Source organism: Linepithema humile, chromosome 4, assembly GCF_040581485.1.
Source record: "Linepithema humile isolate Giens D197 chromosome 4, Lhum_UNIL_v1.0, whole genome shotgun sequence".
In the NCBI taxonomy this organism is placed as follows: Eukaryota; Metazoa; Arthropoda; class Insecta; order Hymenoptera; family Formicidae; genus Linepithema; species Linepithema humile.
The window spans coordinates 10,835,812-10,850,515 of NC_090131.1; the positions used below are offsets into that span (position 1 = coordinate 10,835,812).

Below are 14,704 nucleotides of genomic sequence, written 5' to 3' on the forward strand. Positions count from 1 at the left end.
GACGCGCGCGCTTATCTCGCAGTAGGGTAAGTCAGTGTAACATAACTTCTATATTGCCTAACATTGTAATCTCAAATTTAATAACTTATTAATTATAATAGTCTCTTTTATTAATTGATTATTTTATTTAATATAAATAAGTTTATTTTAATAAAACTTTTGAAATTGTATATTTAAATGGTTCCCTACAACGGTGTAACTTGACTCACGCATTGTAGGATAGGCCGGTGAATAGGATGGGAAAAATGGAATAATAATAAAAATTAATTTAATGATAAATAATATTTATTAAAAATGATTAGGTCCGCATACATGGTTCATTCTTGTTCATCGGGTATGATCTTTCTTTGTACATTAAGAGGAATTCGCAAAAGTCACATCTACATCTCACTACATGTGATTTAGTCATCGATGTGTAGCATCATATCCTATCATTGAACTCTGTTCGCCATATAAAATATCCAGTAGGTTGCACATAATTTCTACAATGCTCACATGTATGTTTCGTAATTACAGATTTCATCATCATTATCATCATCATCGCCTTTGCAATAACAATAATCATTATATTTTAATTCCCACACAAATTCAATTTGCTTGTTAATGTCTCTTGTATGAATCCAATCATCTATCCAAAAGAGTGATACATGAAAACACAGGTGACACCAATTGTCCAGATTTTTCACATGTGCTAGTAACTGGTGACTATTGCAGATAGTTTTTTTTCCATACTTAACAATACTCTGTTCAGTCTTTCTCGAATGGTGTTTATCACAACATTTATGGCATAATTTATATGCCCGACCGGCGTAGTTGTAGGTGTACCACTCATTAGCGTCTGAGAGTGATAACCAAAGGGTACATCTTCTTCCGTATACCTCCTTAGAGCCGCCATTTCCCCCGGTGGCAGTCTGAGGCACATATATAAAGGGTAGATGTCTTTTTAGATTCTTGTACAAATCGCCTTGGGTAGTATATCCTGATAATAGTTGTTCATAATCATAACGATCCTCTGCAAACGTTTCCTCCAGGTCATAAATGAGCCTCGGTGGAAGCGCGAGGTCCCTGAGATGCGGTACAGATTTGATGTTTTTGTTTATAGCTTTGCGTGCAAGCTCGGTGAGACTTTTCGGTTGATGCTTGTTCATTGTGAACCTAAAACAATTTATAAAGTTGTAATAATGTATATATTATGATAGTTTCTTTAGATTTAAATACCCGTTTATAAACGTTTCTAAACACTATAAGATTATTATGTAACGGAGCGAATTTATCTCGCGATCTTATTGCTAAGCGCGGAATAGCTCGCCGGTGCCAGGATTCGGGATAAGCGGTCAGACAGAGAGACTCCAATCAACTAGATCAATTAAGGGTAACAAGACAACTATATTCTTAAATGAAAGAGTAATAATACATTTGTGAAGCAATTATGGAGGGCAAGCGGTAGCCATCGAACAAGCGGGTGCGCATAATAAGCGGTGTATAAGCGAGAACGCAAGGTGAGCGTACAAAAGCGGGGGAGCGCAAGATAGGACTAAGCCGCTATGCCCCAGAACAAGAAACGGTCGCGAGCGGGAGTAACTAAAAGGTCAGAATACGCTGCGGAAGAATATAAACTAAAGAATACTTAAGTCTACGGAGGAACGGGTGGTGTAGACGGATGTCGAGTGCTCCCGACAGAGACAGAGTGCTCCCTGTCCCGAGAGGAACGGTAAATGGATGCCGAGTGCTCCCGGCGGAGACAGAGTGCTCCCTGCCCCAATAGGAATGGTGAACGGATTGCTAGGAAGAGCCAAGTCGGGGTGTTCCCTAGTGGCTCGGGAGATCTGCAGCGTGCTCACTGCAGACAGGGGACGGACCTACTGGCCGGAGCGACTTATATACCCGGCCGCCCCATTTGGTGGCCGCATTCCGGTGACGTATTGCGGCCGGCGGCTTGATGCGCGGCCGATTATCGTGGCCGATCGCGCGACTAGTAACATGGGTTAAGCTCATGTTACAATTATTATAAAAATATATTAGATCATACTTACTGGAGACTGCTGACAGATCTGTGATTAACTGATCCACAATGTGTTGAGACTGAATATTACCATGGTTTTTTGCGAGCTATTTATACCCGCTTTTTGCACACGACACTAATTAAAAATACTGACAATGCTGATTAAAACATTGAAATCTGGCAACAATTGCGCCCAAAATGCTGACGTGGCCTGTTGCTATGAGCTTTTGCACACGGCACTATTAAAAGTGCTGACTAAATATAAAGAAATCTGGCAACCATGGCGTCAAAAAAAAATGCTGACGTGGCTGCTGCTAAAAATAGTGATGATATCATTCTTGTAACAACGCAAAATGGTGCCAAAAGTGCTGACGACGCAAAATAGCGTCTGCAAATTCTAAAAAGTGATGACGTAATCCGTAAAATATGTGGTCCCCTCTAATCTCTTGTAACCTGATATACACATCGCAAAAGTGCTGATGCTGCGCTTTTACAACTGTAAAAGTGTGTAACCTGATACCCCCCTCCAAAGTGCTGTAATCTGATACCCTCTTCCCTCAAAGTGCTGTAATCTCTAAACATTTAGTTTTTGAGAATGTTATCTTAATACTTTTATGCACAAAATAATAAAACAAATGAATTGGTATAAAGAAAACACATTGGTTTTAAAAAAAAGTATGCAGTTGCATGTTGCAAATTACATATTTTTTTTGAAACTATGTGTTTTCTTTATACACCAATTGATTCGTCTCATTATTTTGTGCATGAAAGTATTAAGATAAGATTCCCAAAAATTAAATGTTTTACAAGATATTTTGTATTTTATGTCAAAATACTGTAAGTTACAAGCCTCATAACTCGAAAAGTACTTAATGGAAAATAACTTTATTATAGTATTTTGAAAAGCTCTTGATACCAGCTATTAGATTTTGGAATTAAAAATAAGATGTTTTATTTAAAAAAACAAAGTTAATCTCTATATGACCTTGGCATGTACATCCTAGGTTAAATCAATGTCATCATCGGATTTCCCTTTCCAAACCCAATAACTTTTGTAGAGAATATTTTTTATCTGACCATTTCTTGCGAAGTTAACAGGGGTGCCTACTTAAAATGGGACACCCTGTATGTGGGAGTGTCTCTTTTCTCCAGGATATCCTCCAAAATAGCTTTCAGAGGATTTGTCCAAGTCCATACTCTAGAGATATAATTGCTTGCCAAGTACGACCATCTCTGGATTAAAGTAGGTTCTCTAGTTTCTGCCAGTATAATATTTACTGGGGTGGATTGCCGAAGACCCAAAGTCAGGCGAATCGCTTTGTTTTGTATTCTAGAAAATAGATTCATTGTTGAAACTGGAATTCTTTGGAATAGGAAGGCTCCATATTCCAGGCTGGATCTTATTAAAGCTCTACATATTATGAGTGAGAGACTTGGATTTGCGCTTCACCAGACATGTCGAATGCAACTGATAATCTTCAAAAGGGTTTGGCATTTTTCTCTTATCATTTTAAACTGGGTATCCCAGCCTAAATTGGCCTGAAAATTAGACCCAGGAATCTAGCGTGAGAAGAGTTGGGGATTACATTCTCTTTAACTCGGAGGACGAATTCTCCTGATCTTTTAGTTATTAATCCAGGTTTAAAAATCAAAAATTTTGTTTTTGATGTGGACAGTTCCAAGCCTTTGTTTTTTAAGAAGTCCTGTATAAAAGATATGGCATTCTCCAGAGTATGAATCGTGGATGGAATATGGTTATCTCGTAGGTAGATGGCGACGTCATCTGCGTATTGTAGAATTTTAGTTGGAGCGACGATAATATTTTCCAAACGCCTAGTATACACAAAATATAAAGTAGTGGGCTAAGAACACTACCTTGAGAGAGACCTCTGTACACCGATCTAATTTCATCAATACTTCCGTATCTGAAATGAATTCTCCTGAAAGACGCCAGATTATTGATATAAGCCAGCATTCTTCTTGTAATACCTAGGGAAGATAATTCATCCATTAAGATGTCACTTAAAACGTTATCATAAGCTGACTAAATATCCAAAAAAATAGCCGAAGTAAATTCTCCCATATCATGTGAGAGAGGTGATTTCTGAATGAATGATAGCTAGATTATCCATGCACGATCTGCCTCTGTGAAAACCGAATTGTGACTGTGGCAGGAGATTAAAATGTTCGAGCCACCAAGAGAAACGATTGTACAGTATTTTCTCGAAAATTTTATACAAACAGAAGGCGAGTGATATCGGTCTAAGTTTTGTACCCTCCGATTTAGGGATAAAAAAACCAAAAAGTCCTTCCATTTTCTTGGATACGTTTGATTAGCGTACATTCTGTTATATATTTCAAGGATCAAGTCTTTTATTGAACTAGGAAGTTTGGAAATGATTTTATAGTCGATGCCATCTGTACCCGGGCAGGATTTTAACTTTAGTTCCTTCAAAGCAAATTCAAGTTCAAAGTTCAAAAAGGGCAATTCCAGAAAATGATCGCATTGATAACATATCGGGCTGTCTCGGATAATAGAGTGTTCCTCTACCAGAACCTAAGGGAGAGCAATTTCGTCGATCTGCGCGAGAATAGTATTGATTCTATCCGGATCATATTTATTTCTAGTCTCCACATAATTAAATCGATTCTTAAAACATTTCATCTTCTTCCATATATATGTAGGATTCGAATCCTTCCTAAGGCTTTCACAGAATTGTTTGAATTTTTCTTTTTTGATTTTCCTAAGACCTATCCGCGCAATAGATTTTTTTTTTATACTCGATAAAATCCTTTCTCTCCCCCAAGAGTTTGAAGGAATTAAGGGTGGTTTTTCTATTCGCTAGAAGTTTGTCACACTCCTCTCCCCACCAAGGGCACGGGGGGCTCTTTCTTATTTTTCCCTTTCGAAATGACTGAGGTGAGTTATTATTATTTTTTTCCCCATTAGCAATGACATCATTACGCCTCCCATCCCTTCGACGTGCCCGTCGAAGCGCAGAAGCGATTCCACAAACGAGCAAGGAGTAAATAATACCTATATCTTCATTTGAGACTAATAAGGGTTTTTTGTCGTCCACCAATAGTTCCCATTTATCTAATACAACCTCCCAATTTGTGTTTGCCGAATACAGACGGTGGTTTCCTCTATGTTCGATCTCCTGATGCGGAGTTGATTTCAAATCGACCATGATGGGATAGTGCCCCACAAATCCGTTTCTACTCTCCATGAGGCACCCAGGCCTAAGCTAGAATAAACCAACGTGAGATCCGTGACCGAATGATTGTTATAACCAAAATCAAAATGAGTTAAACTGCCATCGTTGAGTCATACATAGTCAGTGTCCATGAGAGCGGATTCTAAATTAAGACCAGACTGACAATTTTTAGAATCACGCCAAGCTACATTGTGTATATTAAAATCCCCGCAGAATATAGTGGAATTGCTAAATTGCGTAAGAAATTTTGCCCAAAGAGAAGTACTGATGGTGGGTCCCGTGGGGGGCCTATAACAAGATACTATAGATATGATTTTATCACTCACGTGTACGTCTATCGCACAGGCCTCAATATTACCCTGGCAATTTTCCATTATGTTGCTTGGCTGGTATTTGATACCATTTCTAATGAAAATTAGAACTCTTCCTCCCCTTTGGTCTAGCCTGTCCTCTCTAACCACATCAAAATTCTTAAAATAAACAGAAGCGTCCACTGTGAGCCATGTTTCTGAAACACATATAATGTCGACATTAACTGAGTGTTTAGATAATTCGTTGAGCTTAAATTTAATACTTTTAGCGTTCCACTGTAATATCCTTAAACTATTTCTCTGTTTATTAAGGGGCATGATGAACTATTAGCTGCTTGTACCTTTTTGTTTACATCAGAATGTAACTTAACTGTATTACAAAGTCTGTCCATAAGTTTTGTGTAATTGTTATTCTTTCTTAGCCAGCCCAGTATTTCTACAAAAAATGAAACCATCACCGCATCCAGTTGGGGAAGAAGTCTTTCTATCTCGTTCTTGTTCTTGTGATGTTTCTGATTTCCAGATTTTAAGGCTTCCGCGTAGGACAATCCTTGTGATAAGATTGGGCTGCGTAACTGTGGGAAGTCTTCGCTTCTGAGGCTTCTGGGGTTTAAGTAGTTGTTAGGATTGTCCGCTTTTCTTTTTGCTTCCAAAAAAGGGATATTTTCCGTAGCCATGATTTTATTGATGGTTTTTCTTTCCAAAAAAGCCGGGCATGAAAAGTCCGTCGAGATATGCTCCTCACCGCAATTAACACACTTCCTGGCTGCAGTGCAAGATCTAAAATCTTCTTTTCCGAGGTGAGCATTGCTGCATGCAAGACAGATTTTTTCTCATTCACATGCTTTGCTAATATGACCCAATTGGCCACATTTGAAGCAAATTCTAACTGAAGGAATAAAAGGCTTCATTGGAGTGATTATACGTCATAAAATAATTTTTTTAAGAATATCTTCTCCCCTAAGGATGATACAGACTGATTCCGATTTCTCCCATTTCTTGGAGGATCTATTTTTCTTCTTTAGTCTAAAAGCGTCTTTGATTTGTAGATCTGGGTTTTCTTTCAGGAAGGTAGCTTTCAGTTCATCCATTGTGACGTCCAGAGGAATTTCATGGACTACCGTTTTCCTCATTAGTTTGTATTTTGGAATGTATAATATAAATCCAGCTTCTTTCAAATATTTATTTCTTAGGGAGTCATTAGCGGGTCTGAAATTGTCAAAAGTTATTTTCCAGAAGTTACGCCCATAGGTTTCAATGCTTTTAAAGGGAACGTTGCATTAACTTTCTGCTGAAATTCATATTGGACATCTTATTCTCCTTCTTGCCCATCTTGAATCTCGCAAATACAATATATGGACTTTTACAGCTTTTATTGTAAATAGAGTCAATATCTACCTGATTTGATTGTGAGGCAGATTTACTTTTGTCAGTAGAATCAAGTGTCGAAGAATCTTCTCTTTTGTTCTGTTTTCTTATTTTTTTTCCCCTTCTAATAGACTCCATCTTTACCGAGGGTTCTTTGTTTCCTGAGATATGCGACGTTAAAGCAGATGATTCTTTACTTGTTTCTGCATGTTCTCGTTTCCTTGGGTTCGAGGTTATCGGTTCCTGTTCCATTTCCACTTCCTTTGTTTCCGGTTCCGAGTCCTCAAGGGAGTCGAAGCCATCTAAGTAATGCACGTTTCTTGCACAGGAATTTTCAAAATTCTCGAAGACTGGCGAGGGGACGGAAATATTTCTTCCGCCAATCGAAATGAGGTTATCTGTTGTTTTCACTACTTTTTCTTTCTATAAATAGTTTGAGAGCGGGAAAAGAATAAAAATTACGGCTGGGCTTGCACTCCAGCCTAAATAACCCACTAATTGATAATGGGTAAAAGAACAAACCCGAGCAAAGCTCAAAAAAAGAAGGCAAGTGTACCCGAAATATAAAACACATGTGTAAACGATATGGTGGCGCCATCCGCTCTCAATCCAATATACTATTTCTGAATCTTTTGTTGATGCCATTTATTAAGGTGCAATTTCACGTAGCGTCAAAACACTAGCGGCTCTCCCCACTCTGGCGCTCTTGGTCGACGCGTCGTTTTGTCGTTTGAAGTTCGGAAAGGCTAGAGTTCCTTTATATAGAGTCTGGCCACGCTTGTGTTTATTTTGGTGTTTATATTGATCGAAACAAAGTTTAAAAAACATGGCGGAACCAATAAGAATTCTTATAGAAAGTATAATTTGAAAAGAAATAGAACAAGAAAATTAATAACAATTAATATTATTCTTTTCTAGAAATTTTTAATTGAAAAATAAAGAAAAATTAACTAATAATACTTAAAATCATATCATTACAGTATATATTTCTATTACTTATATATTCAGTATCACAATAATGTTTGTATCACAATAATAAATAAAATTCATTTAAATAAAACTTATAATAAATAAAACTCATTGTAAATAAAACTATTAAAAACAATATGAGGTTAGAATTACAATTTTTATGACAAATCCTACTTTATAATATCATTATTCTTAGATATTTTATTTTAGAAACCATATACCAAATAATTGTACTTACTTTTATAGGCTTCACACTGCTTTTATTAATACTATCAATTTGTAGTCGAATAAGGTGTAGTCAATGAAAGTTTTATTCCATAAATATGGTAAACACAAGATGCGTCTATGCATATACCGCCGCCATGTTTTTCCAAAACTAATCGAGTGGCCAGACTCTATATATAGGGACTCTAGGGCCGGTATTCATAGTCCGTTCTTATATTCAAGATTGTCTTAAGCACGAACTTATATTCGCTCTCTTCGTCAGACACAATCTATGTGTAATCTATGTGTCTTTTTATAAATATAAATAAATAAATATATAATATATATTTAACTTTAAAGTTAACTGTCTCACGTAGACTAATAAATTAATTTCTTTAAGAAAAATTAAAAATTTTGCACTAACATCCCGCGACGGCTCTCAATGCCTTTCTCTTATATTATTTGATAGTTATCATTTGAGCCTTTCCTTTATATGTGTTAGATTAATATATATGGGGCATTCTTTCTCAACTTTACACCCATGCTGCCCATTTTCTATTTGATCTAAAAATTTTTGAAAAAATTTTAAAATTTACAGAAAAATGTAAGCTTTCCAATGACGCGTGGCAAAATTATCAAATTTAATTGGATCATACTTAAAATTTCAGAAAATCGAAAAAAAAATAAAAACGGTAATTATTCAAGTTTAACGATTATTTATTCGACGTTTTTCTCTTCCTATTAACACTTTCGAGTACTCTGTTTATTTGTGCACTGTTACATAAGTATAAATTAAAATGGTGGATCCAATATGGCCGCCAAAAATTTAAAAAATTTAAGAAATTAACTGATTTTTATAAAACTTGGTATCAAGGGGTTTTTCGGGTTATTAAATATGAGTCTAAAGATATCTTTCGAAAATACAAAATAACGGATCCAATATGGCCACCAAAACATTTTGAAAATTTTTAGAAATTAACGAATTTTAATAATACTTGGTATCAGGGACTTTTTCGGGTTGCTAATAACGAATCTGAAATCGCATTTCGAAAATTTAAAATGGCGGATCTAATATAGCAACTAAGAATTTGAAAAATTTTTAAAAGTAAGGAAGTTTTATAAAATTTGAACAGAGAGTTTGACGGCCAGCTAAATACAAATCTTAAGTCGGATTTCGAAAACTGAAAATGTCAGATCTAATATGAAGACCAAAAATATTGAAAATTTAGGAAATTGACAGATTTTTATAAAACTTGATACTAGAAACACCTCTGATTCTGATGTCGCCTGAGCTCTTACCCCCTACTTTTTGAAATCTTGATATAAAAAAGTCGAACTATTACCAGCATTGGAATATCTCTTAATCACCATTTCTTTGTTGATTGGGACGAAACAGCATGGGTGTAAAGTTGAGAAAGAATGCCCCATTAGTATACTGTCATATAATGACAAAAAGCACCAAAAGACAAAAAGATTTTTGAAAAAACGATTTGATGTAGCTCCACCAGTTCCAGAGATTTTGAGAAATCACTGTTTCGTCCCAATCAACAAAGAAATGGTGATTAAGAGATATTCCAATGTTGGTAATAGTTCGACTTTTTCATATCAAGATTTCAAAAAGTAGGGGGTAAGAGCTCAGGCCACATCAGAATCAGAGGTATCTCTAGTATCAAGTTTTATAAAAATCTGTCAATTTCCTAAATTTTCAATATTTTTGGTCTTCATATTAGATCTGACATTTTCAGTTTTCGAAATCCGACTTAAGATTTGTATTTAGCTGGCCGTAAAACTCTCTGTTCAAATTTTATAAAACTTCCTTACTTTTAAAAATTTTTCAAATTCTTAGTTGCCATATTAGATCCGCCATTTTGAATTTTTGAAATGCGACTTCAGATTCGTTATTAGCAACCCAAAATAGTCCCTGATACCAAGTATTATAAAAATTCGTTAATTTCTAAAAATTTTTAAAATGTTTTGGTGGCCATTGAATCCGCCATTTTGTATTTTTAAAAGATAACTTTAGACTCGTATTTAATAACCCGAAAAACCCCTTGATACCAAGTTTTATAAAAATCAGTTAATTTCTTAAATTTTTTAAATTTATGGCGGCCATATTGGATCCGCCATTTTAGTTCAGACTTATGTGACAGTGCACAGATAAACAGAGTACTCGAAAGTGTTAATTGGAAGAGAAAAACGTCGAATGAATAATCGCTACACTTGAATAATTACTGTTTTTATTATTTTTTTTCGGTTTTCTGAAATTTTAAGTATGATCCAATTGAATTTGATAATTTTGCCACGCGTCATTAGAAAGCTTACATTTTTCTGTAAATTTTAAGATTTTTTCAAAAATTTTTAGATTAAATAGAAAATGGGCAGCATGGGTGTAAAGTTGAGAAAAAATGCCCCATATTTACTTCTATTTATTTATATTTTTATTGTCTGGTTAAAGCAATTTTTGAATTAAAAATTAACAAATATTTATCACTCTGCCCAAATGATCTCGGGCATTATGCACAATGCCATATTCATTACTTTGTCCATAACCTATATACCTATACACATCAATCTTTTTCCGCTTTATTGCTCTTGTTAACAGATTAGCTTCTAGAACACCTGAAAATTAATAATATGTAGTAAAACATCTGTAATAAAAAGGATTATGTGTGAATATAAATATAAACTTACCTGCGATCATGTATCCTAGTACTAATAGGCCGAGATTCATTTCTTCACGATAAACTTCTGTCTCTTTCTCTGAAAAAAATTAATTTGATAAAAATTTTAAAAACTTAATGAAATGTAGCACGCAATTTTCAAGTGTATAATATATAAATCTTACCTTACTCCGGTGATGCAAACTTGAAACCGCTGACACCATGGCATCGCGACACCCCTGTCGCACGCGCGCAAGCAAAAATCGTTTACGTCACGTGTCCGTATGTGCTTAGCCGTCGGTTACCGTCACACGGACGCGTACGTAGGCGATTTATTAACCTAACTTGTCACATTGCTCCACTTCACTCCAGCTGCTTTCACACAGCCACAACCAAGATCTATAGAGAGGTTACCTCAGTAAAACCGGTTGAGGGCGAGGGACGATGAAGTAAGGGGGGAGCTAGAAACAGCTTGATGGCGAGGAGCGATGAAGGAAGGGGGGAGCTAGAAACAGCTTGATGGCGAAGGGCGATAAAGGAAGGGGAGAGCATAATGATCTCATCGACAAACAGTTGCTGTCTGAGATAGCTTCTGTTTGCCGATGAGATCATCATTGCCCCTCTTGCCGCTCGCCCCTCTCTGCATTTGCCCCTCTTGCCGCTCGTCCCTCTCTGCATTTGCTCCTCTTTGCGCATGAGGTAACCTTCTCTCTGCAGATCTTGCGGCTGAACGCCTTCTCACCAGATCCTGTTCGCTGCTCGCCAGCGAACATCCTATTGCGAGAGCACTCGCAATCCTTCGAGAATACTCGAAGCCTATGTCCAGCAGCCCCCACGAGCACGAGCATATTCGTGCACTGACCGAGCATACTCGGCTCCAGGAACCGTCCTCCGTTCCTCCGTGCGAGCATACTCGCACGTCACCGAGAGTACTCGGCCTCGATCCTCGCATACGAGCGTACTCGTATATTACCAAGCGCACTCGGCTTTGCTTCTTACATACGGGCATACCCGTATACCGCCGGGAATATTCGGTTCCACGTCCGACCACCGGTCACTGCAGGGCGCGGGCAATACGCGCGTCCTTGCTCCCGTCTTCATCCCTTCAAATCGGGTCCTTACATCCGACAGGCAATCGCGAATAGTCGATTCGAGCGATCATCGAGTTACCGCGCACGCTCCCGAGCTATCAATCAGTCGATCGATAATCGACACTGCTCGCGCGTATCGATCCACGCGCTCGCAGTCATCTAGAGACCACTGCGGTCCACGCGCTTGCGCTGACGCTTCCACGTCACCGTACGACCACCGTTACACACCGCCGTTATAAATTTGTAATACGTGTTCGAACTACATACTTAAACGCTCCGCATCCACACGACTGTACGCATCTGACTTTAAACTTACACAATAAACGTTATTATATTTTGTTACTACAACACCGAGCATTTTTTTCACGTGCCCCCAACCGACCGAGCTCCTGGTTCCGACGAGTTATTCCGCGCAGACAAACGTACCGTTTCATATGACATATGTCATACGTCATATAACTAATATATAATATAAGTTATATGATATATACATTTATTATAAAAATATATACAATACACAAAATGATATTAACTTTTTACATAGAACTTTGATGTGAATATATATAATATGGAACATATAATATACATAATATATACACATGAAGCAGATGAATAAAAGTATTTTACAGAAATTAGAATATAAATGTATGTAACCAAATAATGTAAATGTTTGCAAAAATATTGCAAAATTTATATATAATACATACACTTTTTTTATCCTCCAGAGTGCCTTCAACCCATTTTCTTCAGCCGGGTTTCCTAGCACATAACACACACACATAACTAACCTAAAAGATTCTGATGTATATGACAGATAGCACTGAGAACTGTATAGCGCCTCTATCCCAAAATCTAGGAACTAATCTATTGCTCTTTTTTACCTCATTATCGTTTATATTGCACGCATGCTTTGCATAAATTCTAACTCAGGAAACATTTTTAGACTACATCTCTGAACTCAATTTTAACAGTTCCCTATTAATCTTTGATATATTCTTTTTTGGCCGGAATGTTAATTTTGCACCTGCAAACTGTATAATTTTTATATTAAACAAATATTTGTATGCACCGACAGCTTGTCGGTAAAATTTCCAAATTTTTTTCTGTTTTTTGTTTTAAATGTTATACCAGCCGATTCTTTAGCATGTATACTTTAATCACCTAAAAGGATTTGTAATTCTATACATGCAATAAAAAAATTTTCCTAAACTACGATATTAATTTTTCGTCGGTAAAACAGCAACTACTCCAGCATCGCCTTAAGCAGTTTTATTGTAACCAAGTGTTGCTACCCATTTTGTACGTCAGAAGCGTCTCACCTTTGGCACAAATAAACTTTGAAACTTAGAAGAAATACATATTTTCTCGTCCACGGATTTACGACGTAACATTTCGAAAGAACACCCGTGGAAGCACATGCCTCAATTCTTAACAGTGTTTTTTTAAACAATTACTTTCATATCCTATTTCTCTTAAATTTATTCACAAATATCTGTATTATTGGAAATATATAAAAATTCTGATATATGTCTACTGAGCACTGCGCGCTTACAACACGTTATTGTGCATGACCTAGTTTGTAGAGGGGATTGGAGGGGCAACTCGGCTCGTCTGGCAACTCTGCCAGGCTGGCTGAGCCTTTGACTATAGAAATATGGACTGCTAGTTACCTCCACTTTTCATATCTAAGCAATGCATAAGAGCGAGATATAGCTGTAAGTCGCATTGAGTAAGATAAGCCCCGCCTTTTGCCCAAAACGCGGCAAATTGAAATACCGATTCGGTGTATTAATATAATCAAAGGTTTGAAAATATAAAAAGATATTTAGAAAAAATTAAATTGAAGATAAAATATTATTAAATATACATGTGTTAATGAAAGGTTAAATTTCTCGCGTTATTACATCCCCGCGACATCAGCGTCATTAAGGTTCTGTTTTAGTAGTAGAGTCGCGGAAAGCGATTGCGTCATACAGTTTCTTTTAATTTTATCGTTCTTCCTACGTATAAGTTATCACACGCACCTAAAGTGCATCAAACATTGTATTTACTTTATTTACATTGTATTAAGTATACCAAGTAAAAGTGCTTTTTGTTCTTCGTTGATACTTATTCACAACAAGGTTATGGGCCCAGGGGCTTCGTCGCAAGCACGTTGTGTAACTATACGACACGGAAGAATTCGGACACGATTCAGATACAAAGGATACTGTGGCAGAATAAGCACCAACATAGTTAGAAGCCGGCAATTACTAAACAGAGGGATCGCCTGAAATTTACGATCTACATTAACCGTGAGTTCGTTCCGATACGTATTATTATAAAATATCTATGAACATGGCAGCTATTAACATAACAGATAAAATTGACAGGTTAAACGCTGACAATTATAGAACATGGAAGTTTTCAATGAAGATGTTACTAATTCAGAGAGAATTATGGTCATACGTGAACGGAACAGCTGAGTTAAAACCGGAAGCAAGTGCGGCTGAGAAACAAACTTTCAAATCTAAAGATGAAAAGGCTTTATCTACATTAGCGTTAGCCATCGACCCAAATCAACAAATCCATATAATGGATTGCAAAACTTCGACTGAAGCATGGCCGTCTTAGAACAAGTCTACGAACCCAAATCGAGGCAAAGGATTATGCAACTAAAACGACAATTCGTAAGAATTAGATTAAATGAAAACGAAACCATGACGTCATATTTATCAAGAATGAAGAATTGCAACGATTATCTACACGCAGCTAGATGCGACGTAAAGGATGAAGATTTAGCATACACCATGCTCACAGGACTACCAGAATCGTACGATGCGCTAATAATGTCTCTGGCGAACTTAGAAGAAGCTAAATTTACTTCACACGAAATCAAGAA

At 36.8% G+C, this 14,704-nt stretch overlaps 1 long non-coding RNA gene across 1 annotated transcript; it reads right to left on the bottom strand.

The window, feature by feature from the left end:
- Positions 1-10,327: 10,327 nt before the first annotated feature.
- On the bottom strand, positions 10,328-14,373 carry LOC136999669 (uncharacterized). The gene is made up of 3 exons (XR_010889982.1): positions 10,918-14,373; positions 10,764-10,832; positions 10,328-10,691 (listed from the first exon to the last, which is right to left on the bottom strand). It is a non-coding gene; the product is annotated as an uncharacterized lncRNA (long non-coding RNA).
- Positions 14,374-14,704: the final 331 nt, after the last annotated feature.